General features: G+C 43.1%; 1 protein-coding gene across 1 annotated transcript in view; it reads right to left on the bottom strand.

Moving 5' to 3' along the window:
* The window catches only part of LOC310946730 (SPRY domain-containing SOCS box protein 4-like), a 45,446-nt gene extending 20,296 nt beyond the window's left edge, over nt 1-25,150 (bottom strand). The window contains exons 1-2 of the mRNA XM_083913280.1: nt 24,979-25,150; nt 12,653-12,745 (exon numbers count right to left, since the gene is read on the bottom strand). The gene's annotated coding sequence lies outside the window, so the exon portion shown is untranslated. The remainder of the gene's footprint in view (nt 1-12,652; nt 12,746-24,978) is intronic.
* Nucleotides 25,151-26,058: the final 908 nt, after the last annotated feature.

Raw genomic sequence — 26,058 nt, 5'->3', positions numbered from 1 at the left:
TCCGTTTTTCTAACTTGATACCATGACAGTTGTTTCACTGAACAAAGAGCTCGAAAGCTACGGGCATGCAAGTTGGCTCTCTACTGCACATTTACACGGGCTGAGAACCTACCAATAACAGCCACGGTAATTACTAAAATGTTGTCTCCTTCATAGACCACCACTTTAAACCCCCACCCTGTGTTTTCTTGCAGACATACCAACTACTAAGGTTATCACAATACCAGAATTTTACAATACTAGTATAAAAAGGTTACTCTTTCGATGCCACAGCAAAAAGAAACAAATTCCTTCGCACACCAAATAGGATCATTTTCCACCCATTCTTTTTAAATGAAAGACCTGCACATATTTCTAGTTCATAAGGAGACAAACCTACACAGAGTTGTTTCATGGTTTCATCCGTGCAGTGTTGGGTGGAAAATCTGCTTCTTTTTATAGCTTTGATCCCTTCGATGCTATCAAATTTGGACATTGTATCGTTTTGAAACACTTTTTGAATAGTACAGATACGTTGATACTTTTGACAACCTTACCAACTACATTCATTAATATCTCAAGATCTTGCAACTTGTATTGAACAAAACTTTTTAGGTCTCAGTGACTTTTGAGAGATGCAAATTCTATGAGCAACGCTCAAACAATAGAACGGGCACAGGGAAGATTTACAGGGACTTTGTGCTGACTCTCCGATTATAGTCATGCAGTTTGCACTAAGCCCTTCAACAAGCAAATAAATGTGATGCAATCCATAAGTTTTAAGTCCGTATAAGAAATTGTAACACGTACATGCTGAGCTTTCAAAGCAAGCTATAGAAAGCCCTAAGCTGCTTCCAAACATATTTCCATATGACCAAGTCAAGAGAAGCCGTTTTCCCAAATGCGTTGTACTGACATAACTCATTGTCCTCTAAAGCTCTCTCCTATGCACTCCCATCAAATGTTTTCCATACTCCCCTATAGTTTCTCAGGAAAGGACTCCACATGACTCTTCCAGGGAAAGTAGAGCACAGTGACTGGTAAAGGCCCACCAGGGGAGGCTTGAATCACACAGAGCTGCAGGTGTGTGTACTGTAGGATTCACTGGAAAGAATGAATGGACCTCTAAACAAGATATGGTTTATGTATTTAAACATCTACTCAAAGTAAAAGGCCACATATGGAAACAACTTTTTAACCTGCCGCAGCCATGATCAAAGCACACAGGAAAGTCTGCACAACATGAAACAATGTCGCCTGCATTTTAAAAAAAGCTGAGCGTTACATTATCGGTATCTCATCTGCCATATTTTCTTAACTGACCAAAAGGCATGCATTCATTATTTTGGCTTCTGATAACAGAGGAGAGCATCTTCTTCACACGTCACGGTTGTGTGTTTCCAGTGTGTGTTTTAATGCCACAAAGTGAATAGATCATGAATTGTAAAGGGGATGTGATAAACGGACAACAGCGCTCAACACACAAGACCGATGACTCAAAATGCACCATCTTGAGACCATGACTCATAAAAAGTGACACACTCTACACTTCCATAATCATTTATTTATACCAGCCATGACACAAAGTTATTTTGGGACAAATGGGGAGTATTCATCACACGGTAATTTTGTCAAAATATTGTAATCGCAGTGGTTATCGAGCCCTCAGTTACATTTGTGCGACATAATAAAAAAACCCTTATGCAATTCACGTCAATGGGGAAACACTGGGCCAAACAATTAGATGATTTACGAGAATCAGAGGGGGGAGAGGGAAAATGTGATGAGAAAAAAAGAGGATGAATCAGTTATGTTATAGATAGACTTCCAGATTCAGTGACCAATAAATCTCCAAAATGACATACTGAGATGTCTGCAATTTAACCACAGTAGCCAAGCCTGGACCACACACACACATTTCTGAATGTGTAGTCAATCTGTTATCGTTTATTCAATGTACATCGGGGCTCGACGGCAACAGTTGCCAGCTTGCCATTGGCAACCATTTTGAGAAATTGGCAACCAATTATTCACCCCAAAATAAATGATATATATCAAATGTGTCATTAGTGATATATAAATGTTCCTGTTACAGTCAGAACCTGAACCAGACAACTGCACATGACGGTGGTGAACATGCGTTTTCTCACGTGCATTTAAGCGTTAAGACCAAGTCCGTATCTATCATCTATAGTGTGCTCGTCGCTGTGTAAATCAGACGTTTCCCATCGTTCATATCAAGAATCCTGCAGAGTTAAAATATCACAACAGTGCCTTAACAGAAATAACTGGGTTTAACCAGGGAAGAAAGTTTTATCATTGTAATCTACTTGTCTGTCCTGCACAGCATATAAAAAAAATTCCTGCTGTATGCTGGCTGCATCAGCAATTAGGGATTCCAGCCAGAGGGTATTCTGGAGAGCAAGACAGAGAGGCAGAGAGGTGCTGCTGTCAACCTCTCTATAAAAAAAAAACCCTTTGGGAATATTTGATGCCATCCACATCGAGCTGCTGACATCAAAAACGCACCTCCAGCTGGTGAGGAAATTAAAGACACGGCTAGAGTTAGGAAGGATCGTTATATCAGGTAAGACTTTTTCATCCATTGAGCTCTTTAGCAGAAACTGTTGAATTGTGTCATTGTTACCTCGTGCACGCTAAATATAATTTAATTAATTTGTTCTTCTTCCGTCGTGTTGTTAATGTGTCAACTGTCTAACTAGTGTCTTGAGCCATCCTAACGGTCAACTGGTTTCCTTTTTTGAATGACGGATACCTGCTGGTATGGAGTTATTTCCACTCACGCAGGCGCAGAACATATGTGCTAGTTGGCCTTTGGCTGGAATCTCTGTGGTGAGTTTGAGTGCAACTTTTTTGGCAAGACCTACTGTAGGTGACACAAAAGTCGGCCTTTTTCACAATTAGTTCTTCGATGTCAGCTTGGTGTGTACCTGCCTTTAGACTACAGAGACTTGATTCATAAAGATCAATGGATCATGGGTTTTATGACCTGACGACTATCATTTACATTTTCAAATAGTTCCTTCAGAAGGTAGGCTGTGGTATCAAATGTGAAATACCTGGCATAATTGTATTTTAATGTACCACAATAAGGCCAAATGGTCAAACGGACAAATATAAATGAATGAATTCCTGCTTTTGATTTCTATATTGAAAGTGAAAGCTCATTTTGATAGCACGGGGATTTGGGGATTAGGAGATGCGTTAGAAGCTGGTTTAATACTAAGAAGGCTAGTGAAAGGACAGAATTGAATGCTGGCTGTAAAAAAAAAGGACGAGAGTTGATGGTAAAAGAGATTAGGTAACAGAGAAATACAAACGAGGGGAGAGATGAGGGAGAAGACAGCAGAGAATCACGGATAGGGCTAGGTGAGTGACGAGCGATGGTGGGGGGAAAAGAAGTGGAAGAAAGACAGAATGAGATGTGCCGTGCTGTCTAACCCGACCCCTCTTCAGATTAAGGGAGCTGAATTTAGAGGAAGGGATTATCCGGTTCCACATACATTGAGTACGAACCCATAAACATCTCTGCTGCTTCATCTCTTCCACTTATTTAAAAAAAAGTCCAGTGATTTTCTTCCACTCTCGAAGTCGGAGAGATGGGAAGCGAAGGAGGAGCCGGGACTGTTTAAGAAGCAATCTGCGACACAAACTTGTTATCTTGAGCAAGTGAGGCAGTGACCTGAAGAGGGCCGCTGGTAGTGCGACAGCCATTGTTAGCATATCAAACATGTGCAGCCAGTTTTAACACAAGCAACCTCCACACGCAGACACATGCATGGCTTTAAGGCACACAAATGCAAGGACTTTGAAGAATCACCCACTCAAATACACACCCACCAGCTCTGGAACATCGGGGCAGTGACGACTTGTGTATGCACGCAAACTGTCACGTGGTCAATGACAAACTGATTGCTAGGTTATTATCTGTTACAGGGATGACTGAATGGAAGCACAGTTGACAACTTGTGTGTATGCGAACCACACACACACACACACACACACACACACACACACACACACACACACACACACACACACACACACACACACACACACACACACACACACACACACACACACACACACACACACACACACACACACACACACACACACACACACACACACACACACACACACACACACACACACCCACACCCACACCCACACCCACACCCACACCCACACCCACACCCCCGAGTGGGAGGAATTGTAAAGGTCACGCTTACTGTCCAGAGTCCAGTTATATTTTCCTTAGTTTGAAGATGGCATTAAAAGATTAAACTTTTCTGCTGGGGGCATTACTTATCTGTGATATGTATTCATTAAGATAAAAAAAACACAACCAAGAGGCAGGAGGATAAGTATCGAGGGGTTGTTGGAAAGCAGACAGTTCAACAATGGTTGAACTCTACATTTAAATGTATTTATAGCTTAATGTCAAACTCTGGATTCTGCATGTTCCCTCTCTTTTCCTCTACGAGCAAAAAAACAACACCACACTGGAGGAAAGCGAAGCTAAACAATACAGCTGCAACTGTTAACAGACACACTGCTAATTCATATTCCGAGCATACAACAAGACTATTTTGCCTTTTTAGTTTCACACTGTGTGGGAAAGGTTTGTTTTTTCTGCAACGTTGGGTCTTCGAGGTCTCTTTTGTGAGAAAAACACAGGCTGCTCATTAGTCCTTTCATCTTGCACAAGCACAGGCTGTACGTGCTCGCCAGTGGTCAGCTGGCCGAAGCTTAACTGTGTTCAAGTGCAACTTTTATTAGCAGCTCATGTGAGGACACGCACAGCACATGTCAGGCAGTCATCGTCCGCATTTGTTCGTCAAGGTGGACTTATGGTCCCCTCCGAAGTGTCATTTTGGACAAAACTATGATCCAGCTGTTACACAAGTCATCCAACGGCTGATGGGTGACGCAGGTTAATAACATGTCTCTGCTCGCATCATGACAAAAGGTATGATGCACCGGGCTTTCATCACACTATCTGACATGCCTCAAAGTTTATATGGTATATTCTGTCTCAGAAGGCCACCAAGATTTTGTCAGATCCATCTCACAGTGGGACATGCTGTGAAGATTGTTTTCAGTGTATTGTTGAAAGTTCAAACCCCAAAGCAGAAAGATATAAGCTACAGATGGATACCATTTATGTTTAGCTGCATTATATTCACCATGAAGACCGACCGGAGCCTGATTTGTTTTCTGACATTTGGTATTTGTAAGCTATCCCAACCTTTGGACAAATCTGATCCAAGCTAAGTAGCATATTGCAGTCTATTATATATATATTGCATCAGCAAGGGACTAAAACTCTTAAATGAGCAGGTTTAAATACAACAGCCCAAAATACATGACTATGACAGTGCTTATTAGAGTCATTTTTATTAAATCACTCATATTAGACTTCCTTCTACTCAGCTCAGACTCCCAGGTGATACCAAGTGCTATTATGAGTCAGGACTGAACTGGCATTGTGTAGCAGCAGCGCGACGGAATCCAGAAAGTCTTCAATCATGTATCGCTCCCCCACCTCTCAGTCACACACGTGTGTGAAACGCTACACTGACGGTCCCAGGCTAGCAGCTATAGCCATGATGGGAAACACAGGGCGAGCGGATGGAACAGCCATTAAACACAGTTCTTTCTTTTTTACACGTGAACACAAACGCAGAAAATTTAACTAGTTAAGATGCGTGCGCTGCGGTCCGTCTTGGCCAGGACACTCTTGAGAGAGAGACTTGTTAAACTTCATTAACCTTCCTTTTCCTGGTTAAAAAATATGAAATCAAAATGTAACAAGTGGAAATTAAAGTGAACTTCAGCTGAATTAAGCAGCAACCCTTGTTTACTATCAATAATGGGGTACAACCAATATGGCATTTGAGACATATTGATTTTTAGAGTGGAGTTAGAGATATGGCGGTAGATATCGTCAATCTTGAGCTGGAATGAACAGATCTTTCCATGTAGATACCACGTGAATTTTGCACTGATATGACCATGCAAAGGTACTCAGAGGGCTGCTTTCTTAAATAACTATTAGAGAATATTTAACATTCATTCATCTTCAACCGCTTGTCCCTGTCAGGGTCGCGGGGGGCTGGAGCCGATCCCAGCTGACATCGGGCGTGAGGTGGGGTACACTCTGGACAGGACGCCAGTCTATCGCAGGGCACATAGAGACGAACAGAGACAGACAACCATTCACACCTAAGGGCAATTTTTTTTTAGAGTCATCAATGAACCGAACATGTGCATGTTTTTGGATGGTGGGAGGAAACCGGAGAACCCGGAGAAAACCCACGCAGACACGGGGAGAACATGCAAACTCCACACAGAAGGGCCCCAGTCAGGATGCGAACCTGGAACCTTCTCGCTGTGAGGCGACATTGCTAACCAAAACACCACCGTGTATAATGCATACAAATTACTAACTAATAAAAATGAATTATTCATGTTCTGTATCAGTCAATTGCTCACTATTTAAATAAAGAATAAAAAGTAGCTGTGTAGTTTTCTGCATTAAATGTTCTGTGGAAAACAAAAAGTGATAACCCAATATCATCTGGCTGATGAATTGGTCAAGCTTTTATCAATACGCATGAAGGGCCATCTCAGACTTTAAATAAATAACGTTACACTAAGAACTCAATCAGAAGCCTAAACTCTTTAAAACACACCTCTAAAGAAATGACCACCGCATTGAATTACATTTCAGACACGCTGCAGCTTCGATTTTTTCATTCATTCCAAGATTTTTCAGGGACACTCCGAGAATGCTGTAGCACACAGTCAGTGAAGCTTTTTAAAACTGTCCTCGTGGGATACGTCCAGCAACTTCGAGAAGCGGGAAACCCGAGAAAAATCCGAAAGAAGCACCAAGCAACAAGAGGTTAAGCGACTTAAGTGACCCGTGAGAAGAGAAGAGGCATCTTACCATGAAAGCATTTCTCCAAACACTCAGGCGGCTCTCGCACGGATACGTTAACACGCAGTCACAGCTGCCAAGTAGAAGAGGGAGAATACTTGCTCCTCAGTCTGAAGTCCAAAAATGAGGTCAGTACACAGTCAACAGCCAGACGAGTGTGGGACAGGGCTGAGACAGACAAAAAGAGTGCGTGTTTGTGTGAGCGTGTGTGTGTGTGTGTCGGTAAGTTCCTGCTTGTGACGCAAGGATGGGGAAAAACAGCCTGGCTCCAGTTCCCAGCTATGGCAGGAAAACAGCTGCTGGAGGGAGGAGGGAAGAGAGGGAAAGATAGAGGGAGGGTGAACGGGGAGGGCTTAGTGTGGAGCACGCTTAAAGTGTTTCCCAAGCAGCGCAAAACCACCCACTCTCTCACAGATGCACTGACTGGACGCTTCCAGCAGACAGTGGAAAGTGATGCGGACAAACGCACGCACAGTTCGCCCACATTTGCGGATTATCGGCTCCTTTCCACTTTGCTCTGCTGAACAGGACAGCGGCGGAGTTGAGACGCCCTTTGGAAATCTGTCTTTGTTGCATTCAAACATTAAACAAATCCAAAGTCTAGCGTGTCATTTTTAGTGACTAAGGGATTTAGGATCAAGGTTTAAAGTTTCACTTTTTCATACCTCTACGCTCATCTCACCCAGTCACTTCTAAATTATGTAAATTTCCCAAACGTTGGTGAGAGGAGCTAGGCCTTTTTGTTTTTAATAATGTATCATATCAAAAATATTTCACAAGATCAACTCGCTCAAGCTGTGAAGGGACTTCATCACGTTAAATGGTCTGTGTTGTCTTTCACTCCAGGACAGCGATTCAGAGGCAGCTGCACTCAGACACTAGACAGAGTGTATTTCTCATTTCGATCTCTGGGAGTTGTTTTGCAGCCATGGATTTCTCCCCGACTGACTCTATAGATGTTTAATTTGACAAACAGTAGACTCTGTGTGACAGCTCAGACAGACTGATTTCTACATTTACCGGGAACTCATGTTCCACCCATTTTCTTCTACAGACACACCCGGTCTGCTTCTTACACTGCACGTAGAGTGATATAACCTGTGATAACAGGAAATGTTTAAACCCGAGTAGGATATACCTTTGGACATTTGCTATTCCTTTTAATGAGCACATCCAAATCAATGCATGCTTCTTTAATTTAATGAAAAAAAAAATTCAAATTAAAAAAGAGTACGTATTTATATGACAGCAAAGTTGGTAAACCCCTAGGCTCGCTAAAAGACTAACTTGTTGTATGAACACACAGTAGTGAAGCACGTGTTGACCCAAAGGTAGGTCAAAAATGTGACAAAACAGCATTCAGAGTGGTTTTTAATTCAACCTTGCGTGCCGTGGTCCACTGTCTCTTCCCCTCTCTTAAAAACACACACAGCACGCGCTGTGGGGAACTGCGGGCTGTCTCTGACCTTCTCTCTACTTGCAGTCATGCTACTTTTATGCATGAAGTTGGCAGTAGGAGAAGTCTTTTGCTTCCAGAATGCCATTCTGTGTAAAAAAGTGTTATTGAAATGAGCTGGGTTTGCACGTGGTGCCAAATTCGGTCAAAAACATGGCCTTATCCCCCCATAGGGCAAAAAAAGGGGGGATTGGCCTGAGGGTGGAAGCAGAGGACTGGCCGTGTCACCTGTTTTTTGCCTTTAAAACGCATTTTGGTTACATTTCAAGCCATGAAATTTGTCCCAGCAGAAAAAAATCAACGTGGCTTTTGATATTATGAGAGTGTACGGTAAGCTCATTCGTGACAAGGTACCCCACCCAAGTCTTCTCTCTCTTTGGCTCCGACACCATCCCCCACTCTCTACCTATGTATCAATGCTTTCCTCCCTCTCATCTTTCTCCCCTGGGAGACAAGAAAGCCCTCCTCTCACTTGTTACCCCCTTCGGCTAATGCACAGCAGCGTTCCTCTGCATGCTTGCACTCTTCCGTCTATAGAGTCTTTTATGCTGATTTCTGCATACATTAATGCAATATGACTGGGTTCAAGTAAACTCAAGAAAAAAACCACACTGGAGATTTTGCTGTACAAAAAAAAATGCGCACTCACCACATTCATAACAGATTCAACTACACAAACACCCACGCTGAAGGTTGCTGCTGCTTGCTACAGGAATATCCTGTTTTGAAGTGGTGTATTGATATGAGAGCGGCAAGAAGCTGAATGACCCCGAGTAGGGATCAGGAAGAGTGGGCCAGAACTGCACTCGTGTCTGTTGGTTTGTAAAGTCATTTAGGGGCACAAACGTACGAGAAGGGAGGAAAGAATTGTTTTTAGTTGTGTCCTCAGCCCACATGTACTGCAAACCTGAAATTATTTAGGCATTATGGGGCCGAGCTGTATGTGGGAACGCAATAAAGCTGGATTGGTCATTAAACCGTGTTTACCGTCCCGGCTACCTCGTACAAATCACGTCATCTGCGAGTGAGCCCATGTGTGAACACAGCTGCTCATTATGCAGAGGATTCACGGGGAGTGAGACTATACCCCTTGTCCAATCCAAACGAGTGTTTCCAATAATGATGAGTGAGAATGCATTTGGTGCGGACGAACTCCCGTTGTGTGCCACATGTGAAAGTGTAGCTCTGGACTTTGCCCAGACCTGATTCTCCTGACATTGTCTGGAGTGAAAAAGGCTGTTGATTGTGACGCAAATAACTAGGAAGGCAGTTGTTGCAGAGATGGACTACGGATTGGGAAAACTCAGCGACAGGGTGATGAAGGTAAGTCAAGTGAATAATGAATATATAGATAGAAAGACACTGTAAAGTAAAACATATAGCACAGTGCTCTTAAACCCAGATGGGAAAGACAGCATACACCGTATAAACTGCACTATGATTAAAACAATAAAAAGCATTCTCCTTTCATCCTCCATGATGTAGATGGATGACTACAACAGCAGATCGAAGAGTCTAGTCAGCCAACACAGTGGGCCAGTCAATAATAGACCAATTTGTCCAAATGACTTCCTGCACCTCAGACAAAGACACGCCCAACAGCTGAGGATAAGTAGCACTTTGCCGTCTCCGTGTCTCCGTTCGCCCGGGAGAAGAATCTGTTGGCAACCACGTGTTGGAAGTAGGAGCCAAAGCTAACCCTCTCTGAGTGTCCCGTTTTTCCTTCTGTCCACAAACACAAGACTGCAATCCAAACACTGAAGTCATAAAAGGTAAACCTGCCTCCGTGGTAATGTCTCCCAAGAGGTGCTGAAAAAACAGAATTTTTTCTCACGGCAAAGCTGTGATCCGCGCGTAAACTAAATCTTTTTTTTCACCTCGCAAACACAGAATGCACACATTAGAGCTTCTTGCCGATATACATTTATATATTCTTTATTCGACACCTCAACGCTGGAGTGGCTGCATTGCTAAGCACTTTCAAGCATACCACACATTAAGACCACTTCTGCATGGCTTTTCTCAGACTACTCAGGTTTTCTCATACAGTCCAGCAACGAGCAGGTAAGTTGAATAGGAAAACTCAGATAGGTGTTTGCTTGTCTATGTGTTGGCCTTATTGTTCTTTGGTGACTGGGATGCCACAGCCTCTGATGACCCTGAACAGGAGTAGGCAAGTAAACTGTACGGATGGATATCACACAGAGTGTCCATATTGTAATCTAAACTATGTGTAGGCGATTAAGTCTGAGAAAAAAGATTATTAGTGTGACCATGATGGCCAAGTAGGAGGAGAGATTCATTTCTCATGTCACAGCTTGAACAGCGTCACCTTCATAAACCGGCTGTGCTGGGTGAAAGAAAGATAATCATGCATAGATATCTTTTAAATATAGATTATGATGCATAGTTGATCAATCAGACCAGATTTATGTGCAACTATGTCGATACTAAGTTTAAACAATTTTCAAGCAAAACTGTCAAATATCTTCAGGTTCCTGCCTCTCAAATATTTTTTTTTGTCTCACATTAAAGTCCCAGTCAGCAACAGTCAGTTTAGATCATAGTCACTGAAGCCAACACTTTACTCAGATGAAACAACATAAATCATCCCGTTTTTTCAAAAACCCAAAGCGCCCGTGTCATCCTGTCCACTCAACGCAGTTCGTTCACACGCCACAGATCCCCCCTCCCCGCTCGCGCATGTTACAATATCACAGGCACACGCCTCAAGCTAGGCATACGCTATGTGACGTTAGCAGTTGCTATCTATAAGTAAGTTAGCCAGCCTACCTCCATGTAGCATGTACTCCATGCCATTTATCATGCATTCAAAATGTGACAGAGTGCCCTCGATCTGCTGGATTTGCCGACTGCAGCTTTATACAGTGCATGGTATATACACAGTATATTGCCATACATGCAGCCATAGCCACATGTTGCAAGCTGCTTTAATGTTATTCACAATATAAACAATGGGATCTTCCTTTGTCTAACACATAAAACATCTTTGTCATCCTGGTGTCGGGACTCATGTGCCAAAGTCAGAACTACCTACGGTGTTCTTTTAAGTTATCTGATGTTTTCTGTAACGTCAGGTGCTTCACCTAAATTTGCTTTTACTTAAACCTTGATCCTGTAGATGTAGTGCTTATACGAATACAAAGACTTGGGACATGCTGCATTGTATTTCTGAAGTGTACGATAGCAATTAGGTTAGTGACATAGAGAGTTTTGGCTAGGGTTTCATCCTGCAAAAGCCTAAGCCTGTGGCGCACATCAGCTGCTTTTGGGTTAGGACCCGTTTCAATATTTAACAGCCGCCTTGGATCAATTTCACTGTGCCTACAGGTAAGCCCAATCCAGTCTGATCAGGTTTCCAGAGCTGGATGAATTATAAAACGCGAGGAAGGATCTGTCTTCACATCAACCACTTCCCATCCCCAGTTGGATACGTTGTCATTCTCAAATAAAAGCAATATCGATCGCCAGCGTCTTTTACTTAAATAAAATCACCAATACATGAATGTAAACGTAGTCCATTACAAGGAAAAGTCCTGCATTCACAATCCTACTGAAGTAGAAGTTCAAAAGTATTATCAGTAAAAGTACGAATAGATTACAAATTGCATTATAAGATTGTTAATACTGCTGCATCAGTGTGTAGCATTTTACTGTTGTGGTTGTTGGAGGTGGAGTAAGTGCTTTATATAAAGTTAGGTAGTTTAGGTGGTTCCAACCGAGTCATGAGATGATAATAAGTAATATGAAAAAACAAAGCTCCGCTTTAAAATCTGTACTAATTTTTGTGACATTTCTCTGGTCTTTGTTTATGTGAAATCTTTTAAATCATTTAAAAAGGGACAAGGTCTCCTTGGTCAACTAGCTTCATAAGGTACACCAAATAGACCCTTTTCTTGCAAGCAGTCAGAAGCCCAGAAAGTCTGGAAACACTGGGTTCATCTCGAATAATATATCTGCTGCTTATGTAAAAATCTTTACTTGAAAAGTAACCAGTAAGTTAAGCTGTCTGATAAACATAGTGGAATAAAGTATTTGCAATATTTGGCTGTGAATTGTAGTGGAGTAGAAGTATAGAGTGGCAAAAACATGGAAATACCCAAGTACAACGTTTGGGATACTTGTACTTTACTTAAGCAGAGTATAGAAAACCAGCTAAAAAGACAATGAATGCTGAAGTATGTCATGGCAGTGGACAGACAGACTTGTTTGTGCGATTGGAAACTAACCTCTTAATCCATCCGAATGCAGGCGTCCTGAGAAAAGTGCATCTCTGCCAAGTCAACGGGGCACAGGTCACACCATCAAGCTCTGGTTATTTCCTGTTGAGAGACGACATGAAAGGCTTGGTTAGGGTGACGCAACCGAAACATGAGCGTTTCACCCGTTCATGGGTAACGAAGGGTCTTGTTTTGCAAATCAAATAGCATACGTGTTTGTGTTGTGGGTCACTGCCTAGAAAAAGGTGCTGCTTATTTATAAGCAGTAGGTGACAAGAGCATCTTAATGAGCTCAACAGCACGATTAGAGGCAATGGTCTGAACTAATGTGTTGCATTATAGATACTAAGTGCCACTGGATCTTCTGTGAAAACCTGTGTTGGTCTGGGTCCAGTTCACGTTCAAGCCAGGACAAAGCAATTAAAAATAACAAGGACATGACAAAGATAAGAAAGGAAGGAAGGGGGGGGGGGTCTGTTTTGAATATTCATGAACCTGTGCAATCTTAATGTTCATCAAATTTTAAGACCACTCTTCTTCAAACATTAAAGAGACGGGGGCTGATGTCCCCTGTCTGCCATTGGAACTTGAAAACAAAAGGGTGTAGTAGAAGTTAATGTTAATCAGAGCAGCCCAGAGAGCCGCGTGACAAGATGGATGGCAGACTACTGCAGCTTGAGTGCCAACATTACTCCGTGTAGCAAAGCACTACGTGACTCCTCCAAGGCTGCATCTACACTTGAAGCTACAAATTGCAATACCTCGCAAAAAATGGCGTGTAAGACTTTTAATACTCTACTATATATACACACATACATTTTTAATGCTTTTGAAAGCATTAAAAACAGACAGGTTTTCATTCTAATATGACATTTCAAGAACAAATAAAGAAAAGATCTTTGTTTAGCTCAGAAATCAGAAATATCTCCTTACATTTTAACACATCTGTAAGCACATATCGCATGACCATTCGTGTACACTGGGTATGCTGGTGTAAACTGGAAACAGACTGTCTAACGTTATGTAATACAGAAAACATTGGCAAAAAAGTAGGAGATAAATGTGCTTGGGCCAACGATGAGGTGGAACTGTTCCTGAAAGTAACACATGAGTATAAGGCGGTAGCGGGCAGAAATTACAGATTGGGAGTAAATGCAAAGAAAATATGGCAGAGGAAAAGGGAAAGGAGCAACCTCACGAGGATGAAAGCACATAACGTATGTCAGCCTACCTGACTGATAAGACTAGGGTGTCTACGGCAATTGTTTCCACAAGACTCAGTTCCTGCCCATTAAAAATAAAATACGACCTCTGAGTTCTCAAACTGACACTGGCTCTAAAGCGTTCCCAAATGTGTCTAAAAAGGCATAAATGTATCAAAAGATATGCATTTTTAAACAAAACTAAGTAGTGTGAATGTAGCCCAAAACTCCATCTGTTAAGTACAGTACAAGCAGCCAAAGTGCTGACTTGGGCCAAACTCAGGTCCTTAAATGCATTTAGGAAATTTAAAAAATTTAAGCCAGGCTAAACTTTTATTTTATCAGGTTTTGTGAATACGAGAAACCCAGGTGACATCAATAGATGCATCTCTGTAACCTGGTTTCTTGTGTGCGTGTGAATGAAGGGAATAAGACGTCACTGCTTACTGAATAAAACTGAACTACCAGTGTCAATTTCCTCCCTTCACTCCGTTTTATACGCAAACACACAACACGGCAAGGGGTGTGATCTTATGCATTCAAATGAGCAAAGGAAGGGAATGGTTGGCAACGGAAAGAGTGCTGGATCGGTGCAGATTGGATATGGATAGCACCAAAGTTGTGAATGTGCCGTCACTGAGAGCTTGTTGATTCTCACATTGACTAAATGAACTACCGAGCAGCAAGCAACCCTCTTAAGACAAGCCATCAAGATGGCCTAAGGTATGAAGTGAGTGGTGTATACTTAACCTAGTAAAAAAGATGTTACAGTTATCTACTTTACAGGTGATGAATGAGAAAAAAAACACTATCTCAACCTTTACTTTTAGACATTTGTCTATAATCCATAGTACACCCATGACGCTATCACCAATGAAGATTGCCATGGAAACAAACTATAGTGCAAACTGCATCTTTTGGAGCTAAACTGCTGTTATAATGGCTTCAGAAATGACCCACTGGCTCAATATGTTGGCAGCGGGGTGCACCTGCAACTAAATTATGTTAGAGAGAAAAACAAGTAAACACACGCACACATCCAACCAACTGCTCCGGGTCCTGATAGTGTGTGGTCTGACTAGACAGCAGGGTGGCTTACGCCTTATCTCCCATGCCCCTCACCGCGCGTTTCCTCCCACTCTGCCCCCATACAGCTCCGGAGACAACAAGTGAGCTTTTGTAGTGAGCGGGTGTGGGAAAGAAAAGCAAGGTGATCTGAATGACGTTGAACGTTCGTCAGCATAGAAACAGATAACCTCAGAGGAAGCAGCCAGTGAAGCTTTCTTAACACGGAACAACAGAAAAAATGCACTCTTTAAAAGGGGGTTCTTCTCTGGTCAAACACCACTCATCCATGTCTCAGTCTTTACTTATACTGGGTAGTTTAACTTGGCACTGCTCTCTTTTTCTAATGAACATATGGCCAATCGTTCATGACCCTTTACACCCAACTGCTCCAGGGCTCTTCTGGTAAAGAACAAGGGGTTTTATTCTTCAGGCCATTTCACCATGCCCCATACTGGTATGTTAATAGTGTAATTAAAAAGTATTTCACAAGTGCTTTTTAATTGGTGCACAGGTATTTTGTGAGTGTCATATCGACTGCTATTTTACCATCCACTGATAATTAAAGAGGTCAATCAGTGCACAGTAACTGAGGCATAAATCCAAATTAGCTCACAAACACTGGGGAGTGCTATTTAACATGCTGCACAAGAGGAAAGAAGAGGCCGGCTGAGCTGGCAGAAGATGTCTCCCGTCAGTGTCGGAGGGGCGGGAGGGATTATGGAGAACTACAGCTTTTAATGATTTGACAGTTTTAATGATGGTTAGAGGGAAGAGGGGGTGAGCCATTTATCAGCAGGAGGCCCCTGGGAGACTACAGCCCTCAATCGTTTCTGCCTCATCTACCTTCTCTTCTTCCAGTGTGTTTCAATCCAAAACATTCTCAAGCGACCGATCCCATCTACTGTCTAAGTCAGAGTTTTATATGAGCCTAGGCTGAAACAGTGGCCCTCAGAGAGATGCTATTAAATTATACAATAAAGATGTGTGCAGTGTGCCAATGTGGGGTGAAGATGGTCAACCTTGTTGGGAGCCCACAGACGCTTCATAATCCCCTCCTGGTAATATTGACTACAACTGACTGGTGAAGAAACCACAAATAAATCCCCAAATACTTCACACCACACGCATCCACACTTCAGCCTGAAGATTGCTATAATTGTGAAACCAAAAACTCCTAGAACATGATGTGCATCCCTTTGTTGAACTGACAGCTAGTAAAAGAAGGCTGCAAATAAAAAAAAAGAGAGAAAAATTATTCGTTTATATCCCTGTTGAAAAAAACTGATTTACTGTTTTCTGGTCGGATTCTTTTCTGAGAACTTTGGGAGCGCTGTTGCAGCTCCAACTTTTCATTTATCATTTCTCTGTGAAGGAACAGCACGTCAGCCGGGCACAGCAGGGATTTGCATTTTGAATACAACAGGGCTACGCATGAAGGTGTGTCTTAAGTGGCGTGCCTTTTCAGGCTAAATACACAGAGAGTGAATCTTGTGGTTTGGATTATCATAATGTCTGTGATGTGTCAGCGTTTTTGTTTCAGAGCTCCGCACTGCGGCGCCTAACAAAAGGCAACGGCGCGGACAATCACCTTATTTTTAGTATCAGAAGATGTAGCCAAATCCACAAATATGGATATTACTATGGACTTTCCTGTTTATGGCGTCAAAATGTCTGCTGTTGCTAATCAGAAGCCAGTGAGACTGAAGAGTGGCTGTAAACGGCGGATTAACACATTGCATTGCCTATAACATCTTTATAATGAAAGTCCCCCGTTATTGTGTTATTTAAAAGCTTTTATTGTGAAGCAGAAAAATCAGAAACTGGTCTTTTTCTTCTCTCTGGTCTTGAATCTTGCAACACATGCTTAACTCCACCTTAATCCAATACAAGTTAGGCTACAACTACACTGCTGTTTTGGTTTCATACTACCTGACTGACCAGTGACAGGGGTCAACACACAATTAGCTACCAATTCATCCTAACTTGTCACAGGCCAACTGCCATTTTGTCAAAACCCTAGGCTGTGTTAAACAAGGGGAACACATGCCTAACGTTGTGAATTTAAACAAAACTGGAGCACTTGCTGTCGATGGGGGAATTTGAAACCAGTCTTGTGTGTGGGTATCAAACGCAGAGGGCCTTGACAACAGACCCTGCAGCGGTGGCCAGAAGCTGTGCTTCACCTCGCTGCCTCACGTGCCCCCGGGGCAGCAGGACTGTCCGTAGCTGCACATACAGTGAAGTTCCTGTTGTTACAAGCACACCTTCCCCTGGTTTCCCCCTCAGCCCATGCAATCTAATTGGTTCTTGGAGTCCCCAAAAGCTCCAGATATTTATTTTGATAGATATCTGGCTTGTGTCTGGGAGTCCTTTTTGAACACTTCCCACTTTGCGCTAGAGTGCCGAGAAAACCCTGACTTGGCTCCGATCTGGCGCTTTTGTCTGGGAGCTGCAATATTTGTAAGTGGGTGAAAAATCAGAGCTAGTTGTGTAGTGGGCACTTGCCATTAGCATCGAGTCCGCTTGCTTGGAACCTCGATCAAGCTAGTACTAAAAAAAAAAACAGTTCTAGGTTCCAGGTGCATACACAACTTTAATTGAAAACCAAAAGAGAGCATCTTTAGCCGTGACATGCAGTAGAAAAACACCATAAGCACTTGTTATTATGATGACAGCCTAATCCTTGCTGCCAATTCTCAAATAAACACATGCAAATTCTCTCTCTCCTTGTTAAGAGGAAAAGCAAATTTGCAAGGAGCACTGGTTACACATTTCTGTCATCAAAAAATCCAAAAAAAAGCAAGTAGAGGATCACAGTCTGGAGCTCTGTCTCTGAAATAGATGCACACAAAATGCCTCCTTCCTTCAAATACTTCCTCTGTTGCAGCAGTCAATTAGCAGCATATTTTAAAAGTGTAATCGGCCATGCTCAAAAAGGACTTGACACACTCTGCATGTAGGCCACAGGATGGTGCTGATGACATGGAGCTTAGCTGAAAGGCATGTTAGTAGATCAAAAGTGCCATGTCACTTTGGCAGATAAATTAGCCCATTGTGCCTTTGTTGAGCTTGTGGCTTCATCTACCCCTAAGAAAATAAGTCATTAGCTGCAGTCAAACCCGGTGTGCATCAACTTGGATGGCTTAATGGGTTGCTGTGCTCGAGCACTTGATGGATTTCTAATTAAAAATGCTAAACAAAATTTGGAAAAGAGCAGGAAAAAAAATTGACACGTGTGAAAAGTGTCTGTTCCATTTTCGCGTTGCTTTGATCTTACCTCCTCCTTTCCCAAATGACCCAGAAACACTCGCCTCAAACACATATTAGTGTTCCCCTAACCTCAGGAGAAATCTGCAACAGAGCAATGGGCAACGGTTGGTGAAGTGTACCTCGGCACAGTAACTTATCTGAACAACTAGGTCATTGATGGTGCAATAAATATCCCAGTCAAAGTACAGAAATACAGATATTTCTGTAGTATCTCCTACTTTGTATGCAAACCTTCAGGACAATATATGACCTACATAACCCTTAAACTGCTTATTCACAATAGCAGGAAAGATTACAAGAGCTCTTCAGATGGAACCCAGTGCCGTGAACAAAGATCCTGACATCTTGCAGAGGGACCCGGCAGGCAACAAAGCTGTTGTACGTCAGTGGAGCAACAGGATTCCAGTGGCGCACATCCATGAGCGCATAGGACAACTCAATTATTCATGTCAGTGTAGTGTGGCAAAACAATGGCTAGCTTCATGGGCTGGTTGTAACTAGAGTGAGCCTACACCAGCACGCTCTGGGTGAAAGGCTACGGAAACACTGGAAAGACCACAAGTCTTTGCCCTACACTAAATTAAAAAAAAAGTACTATTCTTAACTTTGAAAAAAAACAGCCAGAGACTGTTACAACAATTCACTACTATCACAAAGTACAGCATTGCACCCATGGCTTATGAAAACACTCCTTTAGTTTCACCACAGTAGCAGCAGCAAGCAGCCATGCATGACTGCATTCATGCACACACATTGAAAGCACTGCACAAAAGGTCACCTGAGATGAGATGATTCACAGTAGTTGTGTGTGTATGTGGACTCTGCCCTCACAATGACCCAGTGGTTTGGGCACACTGCTTTGCATATTTGCATAGTGGATTGTTATGGCAGGAAAAAAGATTTAACGTTTTAGGCCATGTTGGATACAAAGATGAGCGGTCAAATTAAGGTCCGGGTGCAGACATTATGCATCCACGTCATGCATAATCTCACATTTGCTGTCAGAAGTTGCACTACAGTGTTTTGTTTTGTTTTTTCAATTTAGGAGCATTCAATTTTAAGATCCAACAAAGTTGTACACCCCACAAACAGCAAAACTCTGGTGACTCACAAAAACATGCAAGCACAACATAAGTAGGCTCTATTGAAACCATCTCAACGGTGGCTCTAAATCACTGCTTTCACACACGGCATACTGCTATTGAGGTTGGAAATTCTAGTATCATCAACTGCTATGGTAAGTACAAAGGGGATTTAGTGAACACATGGTGTGCATAACCACTGTCAAGAGTAGTTTTCATTCACAGGAGTTCGTGGCTCAATGCAGCACATAATGCAGAGCTCCGGTGTACCAGTATAGAAACATGTGGGTGGAGGAAGCTTCTTCCAGGAGGAGCGCTTTACACCACATCCTTCTCATATGTGAAAGATAAACATCCCTAGTAACGCCGGCACATCATTGCTCTCACTTCCCTCCCTAGGGAGGAACATCCATCATTTGCCTAAAGAGCTGGGTGAGAATCCAATCCTCAGCGTGCATCACTAACCCAGCAGTGACAGGCAACACTGTCCCGCGTGTGCAATAGCTTTTCTGTTAAGGCACATAATGACTAAAGGAAGAAAACAATGAGTGGGATTTACTTAAAATGGGTGAGCATATTATAGAAACTCAAATAAATGTCCCCTGTCCTATCGAATCAATATTGACCGTCTGAAGCTAGTGGCAACGTGCTACAATCAAAAACATCGGTGACAGGGTGGGCACTTGGAGCTTAACACTGTCTTATCCCTTCCAGTCAAAAAAAGCCCACAAAATGGCCACTCTAAGGGTACGTCCGCAGGATCGACAACCTTTTCTTTCTCTGTCATTCTTAAAAAGTTTTCCCTCAACACAGCCTCGACTCGAGAAATATCCGTGTCCACACGAAACCAGTGAAACCGACTATAAACGCTGTAATACACATGCCAGTAACTGCCACATACACCAACAACAGAGAAGAAGAGACGGGGACCCGCTGGGCATAATACAAACACCAGCGAGTTTCTGCCGACTTCCCAAATCTCCATCCATCCTAGAGAGAAATCTAGCGACGGTTTCTGGTGTTACTGGAGACTTGTGTGGTGTTTTGGACACTCTGATGCACGAATCACTCTGTAGTTACAGTCCTCAACAAGCCGCGGGTGCTGCTGTGAGGCTCTTCCCAGGCATGTTGCGCAGAGTACAGTTCAGTATACAGTCTATGGGCGCACTCACACTGTCCATCTGTACCGTGCCCAAGCATGTTTCACGGCTAAAGTCTAGGTCACGGCCCGTTTGGGAGAGGTGGGCTTTTGTAAAGCACGTTTGCAAATGCACAAGTGTGCGCATGTGTACGAGCACGAACACGAGGTCTACAGCGGTTCTGACGTCATTTTATGTGCGCCATGTACAACCATGCCATGGGGGCGTTTTCAAATCTTACCACTCTGGGAGTTACAAAAGATACTGTTTTCAGGCTCCGATAACCCCAGCTGCGTGTGGATGTTCAGCCAAAACGATACAAAAGTTGTGCGGTTACAGGAAAGCGCGTCTCCGTGTGGACTACGGGCTGGCACTCACAAGACAACCAAATGTTGCTACTTACTTTGCATGTAGTACCTGCTGTTCAAGCAACCTAATCATCAGGACAGGGCAATGAAAACAGTTGATGGGTGTTTCTTTGCTTTGTGTCTCCCAACACAACAGTGACAGAAGCAATCAGGAAAATAACCACATAGTACGTTCCCCCAAGTACCAGAGTGCAGCTGCGGCTCTAAGAACAATTATTCTCAACCGGCAACACTCCAAAATAACTTAAATGGCCTTCGACGGCAGATAAACTTAAGTGACAGCGATTTAAAAAGAGCAATTCAATTTAGTGTGAGACACTCAAGTGATTAGATTCTATTACATGGTGCAAACACAAGGGCACTGCTGGCCTTTTAAAATGACCCGCTGTCCCGTAAAGCCCAGGCGTGCCCCTGCTCTGTACCCGATTGCTCTTAATGGGATTTCACAACATTAACATTCTACTGAGTCAGCAACAGGCACACTGGCTACAGTGCCACTCTGCTGAAACAGCCTCGTCTCTAAATATGTATGCGTGTGCCAGCGTGGTTGTGTGTGTGTGTGCAAGCGTGTGTGTGCATGGATGACAGGGAGAATGAGGTGGGGGAGTGTCTGGGTACACGGTGTGGTAGGGCTGCAAAATGATCAGAATCGTCGCTGTGGACGATTCTCTGCGTGCTGCTCTCTCGTTATAAAAATGCTGAATTCAGTAAAAAGGGTGGTCATTTTAAGACATCTGAGGGTCGGCTCTTTGTCATCAGTCTACCGCTGCATTCATGTCACATGAAACAGACCACAAATGGGAGCAGCCAAGTGGGAGAGACCTTTCATGTGAACCTCTTAGTAGGTGACATGCATGATGGAGCTCAAGCAATTATTCAATTGATTGCTTAGTCGATGAAAATGAACGACTACTTCAATAAATGATTAAGCAAAGATTAGAAGATGTGTGCTGCCATAATGAGGGGGTAACGTCATATGAGCCAGGTGAGATTGGGTGCAGCTTCTGAAACCTAATTTTCATGTCAGGGCCGGGTCGTTAGAACGGATTTGCTTCTTGACACAGAAGGTATGACGGAGCTACACTCCAATCCTTTCCCACCTCGTTTGTCAACATGATCTCACCAAATATCCCGACAGAGATGTTGCAAGCCTAACAGTTGCATCACCCGAGAGCCATCGACAGTGTATGGCTAACTTTCAGGTTATTGCATGGCTACTGTCAGACTATTGCAGCTGCGCGCTGGTGGGAGATGTTGAATGTTAATGGGCCGTTTTTATACCTTGTGTTAGTTACAAGTGTGCTCACCGTAAGCAACGCACGATCATTCTCAAATTTCATACAGTTGAGTCTCATGAGGTGACAACTTTGACTTAGGTGGGAGAGACCTGTTACGGTAATTCAACAGACATTTAAATTAAAGAGTTCTTTCTGAAAGATATCTCTCTACTCACATGTAATTGTGTGCTTTGCTAAAAATTAAGTAGCAAACATGGGTTTCCACCTATACAGTGTCCAGTAGCAATGCAGGGCAAAGGAAAAGCAATTTGTTTTAGCTTATATTGGCGCCTTTTCCACTGCACAGTACTCTATCAATGTCTACCCGCTCCCTTTTTTCACCATTAGCAATAGTTGTGGATAGTTCCTGGTCGCTGTAGTGCACTACAAGATAAAAACATTGCTTTGCTATATTCATTAGAGATATTTATTTAAATATTGCTGTGACAGTCAGAACCAGGTCCAGAAAAGGCTGCACGTGCACACAGGCATTTGTTTTTATAGAAAACGATGACGCAAATTAAGTTATTTGACTGTTGAAACAACTTAAGAAAATAATTTTGCTAAGCTTACTGCAACAAAGCTTTTATTTTACGTCCCATGTCCCTTATTACGCTGACTTATAACTGCATAGTACCTTAATTGGGGTGGCTTTGGTCTAGATGTAGAGTGGGTTGTCCCCAAATTGAGAGAACGGTGGTTCCATCCCTGGTCTGCATGTCGAAGTGTCCTTGACACAAGACACTGAACCCTGTGCTGCGCATGGGTGTGTGAATGTGTTCTGAATGGTTAGATTAGATGGTATGTAGATGTCCACTGCCATCGCTGTGAATGTCTGTGTGAATGGGTGAATGTGACTAGTGTGAAAGCACCTGACTAGAAAGGCACTATAAAAAGGTACAAGTCCATTTACTATTTAATTATAGTTACCCTAATTACAAATAGCCAGCCTGGCAACCACTTTAAAAAGGTAGTATTGAGCTCTGGGAAATGAGAGAAAGGCATTTTTAAAAGTGTTACTGCTGATGAAAACAAAACATTACCTGATCACTGACTGAATCTCTTACCACACACACATGAACAGGATTCATGTAGAAAAACAGACTTATGATTGGGTTGCAATCAAATCCACTGTAATCTGTGTTCGGTTCAGTTAAAGTGAAAACACTGGTCCAACCATTTACTTTGAAGTGAACACCCTTTTATTTGCTTTCTGGTAAACTCAAATTAAACAGTGCGACGTCACTGTTGACCTCTGAATAGTGAGGACCTACGCACGTTCATGCCACCCACCCTCGCGCTAACAGAGGGGTCAACCGATGTCAGCGGTCACGGGGGTCAACCCGCAGATGGTGGGAGATAGAGTGCAGCAATCAATGGTTGCTCTATGATGGGAGTATATGACCTGGCTTTCAACAGTATAGGGGAACCAATCAACATCCAGACATTTGCAGCGCAGACTATGGTGGGGAAAAAGAAGGTTTGGGTTTTTGTTTACTGCACCAATCACAACTGAAAACGAGACCAACAAATACGACAGTGAGCCGAGATACCAAAACCGGCCAGTTCTCCATCTCACCATCTGCTGCGGTCTACCCACACAAATCTCTCATAACACTATCTGGACACTGGCCTGCCAATGCCCAGGAGGGCAAAGCAGATGGTGTGGTAACAAGCGATGCATTTAGCCTCGGACTAGCAAGCCCCCCCCCCCCCCCCCCCCCCCCCGCTTTAAAATCAAATGGACACTGAATGAACTCAAACAGTCAACTCTGCATTGCTTCTAGGGCATCGGGGTGCCTTGCTCACTCACCTGGAATAATGAGAGGGAGATAAAAGGCTGTGTGCGCGCTCCAGATTAATTTGAAAACTCCACAGAAATGTATAAAGGAACTTTAAAATGCTGGCAACAGAATCAGGTCTCTTTGTCACTTCCCCAGCCCACAGATAAGCGAGTGAATGAATGAATTAATGCGAGGGGAAACTGCCATTTGATTTATTCATGAATAAGGAAGGCATAAATAAAAGTTGGGAGGAGGCATCGGGGAAGACCCAGGACTAGGTGGAGAGATTAGATCTCCACGCTGGCCTGGGAACGCCTCTGGATCCCCCAGTTAGAGCTGGTTAATGTGGCCCGGGAAAGGGAAGTTTGGGGTCCCCTGCTAAAGCTGCTGCCCCCGCGACCCGACCCCGGATAAGAGACTGAAGATGAGATGAGATGAATAAAAGTGTGTCTCAGAGGCAGCAAGCAGAACTGGTTTGCCACTGCAGACGGTGCCTCGTGTGAACAGCTCTCCATTGAACCATCTCCATCTCCATTGAAAGTCGGGCACTTTGGTGTGGACTGCAACGTCAGGCTACATAGGTTCAAATGTCTTTGTATAGTTGCACTGTCGTTATGTGCTGCTCTGTGTGCCCTGAATTGCCCCCCCGGGGACAAATAAAGTTTTTTTGAATTGAATTGAACCATTAAAACACAACTTTGCAAATGAAGCAACTCAGAGCAGCATCAAAACGCTTCACTTGCTTTACTGACTGGAGTCTTAGCTGAGCTGTTGGTTCAGTGCGTGTGAAACCAAAGCAATTCAACAAGTTAAAGTGCTTTAAATAGATAAAATAAGCCACTGGTTTTAAAGCCGAATTCACGTGTGGACGCTAAATAGACAACGTAACCCATGTTTGGTTGCTTTTGTGTGTGTTTGCCAGCCGAGGAGGAGTGCAGCACTAAATTAGCAGAATATTTCACAGAGTTTGGTTGAAGCTCCAGGGAGAGTGCGGAGGGAATGTATCAAATTAACACAAGGGGAAAGTTTGAAATGTGAGTTTACAACAAAGTAACAACACAGTCACGGTTTGTGTTTAGTGTTGTTTTCGGTACTATGTTAATGTGTCGGTCTTGCGGAAGAGGAAAAAAAAAACAACAACTTACCAACCGGTGCGTAACCGAGGCGAGGAGGGTTTGGAGAATCCGCCAAAAAACCCTCTCACGACGCCAAGTTTCCTCAGTAAAACCGACCCGTCGCGCTTACGACGCACGGTGACATTTCACACTTACGGGACACGGTTCAAAGTAAAGCAAAAAAAAAACAAACCCCGCTTCTGCTCGGTGGATAAGTGTCCGCGGTGACGAAGAGAAAAAAAGGGACGTTTTGCACGCAACGGGCGGCTTTCTTTGTTCCTCCTGCCCGCAGCCTGCTCCGTGGATGTTATCACCGTCCGTGTGTCTCTGACAGCCGCTGATTGGCTGCAGGGTCGGGATCAAGGAAAGGTGACTGCCGTCAAGTGAGCCGGAGTAACACCGCGTTTCCCGCTCACGGCGTGCGTAAAGCGACACTATTTGGAGAAAATGCTATTTTTGTATCCAGTGTTTTTGTATCTAGTGTGTGTGAAGCTGCGTCATTCATTATTTAGTGTTTTAACAGAGCGCGCTCGTTTAAAGGTACCCCCCTTTTCCCCAAACGTGGCTAATGCCGTGCTTTTATTTTGTATGTTTCGTTTACTGAGCTTCCGGTTGAATTGTCGCTGTTAAAACCCTTGACGCAGGGTGGAGGCCACTTCATGCCTTACATAGTTTTATCCCGAGTACACTCACGATCTCACTGTTTATTTCCTTGGGCTTGGAGCATGGGTGTGTTATGGCTGTACTCACGTAATAAACTGAACACACACCGATTTTATTTTTCATGTAATAATAAAGTATATGAAAAAATATATACTCAAGCATATTCAAGATTCAAGAAGCTTTATTTATCCCGAGGGAAATTATTTTGCAACAGTTTCAATACAAAGGTGGAAAAGGATCAGAGTGACAATAAGCATAAAAACATAAACAAATCAAAATAAAGCCAACATCAGATAAATCAAGCAATGAACTAAGTGTGACAGAGTGCAACAGACATCGTGGTTAAGTGTAGGTTTGTACAATATACAACAATACGCACTAATGTATTTCCCATGGCCTTGATTAATGTGAATACTTTATTTTGATCTATTAAAATGGTTAAAGTGT

Source organism: Echiichthys vipera (genome assembly GCF_963691815.1).
Source record: "Echiichthys vipera genome assembly, chromosome: 5".
In the NCBI taxonomy this organism is placed as follows: Eukaryota; Metazoa; Chordata; class Actinopteri; order Perciformes; family Trachinidae; genus Echiichthys; species Echiichthys vipera.
This window is presented reverse-complemented; position numbering and strand designations above follow the sequence as displayed.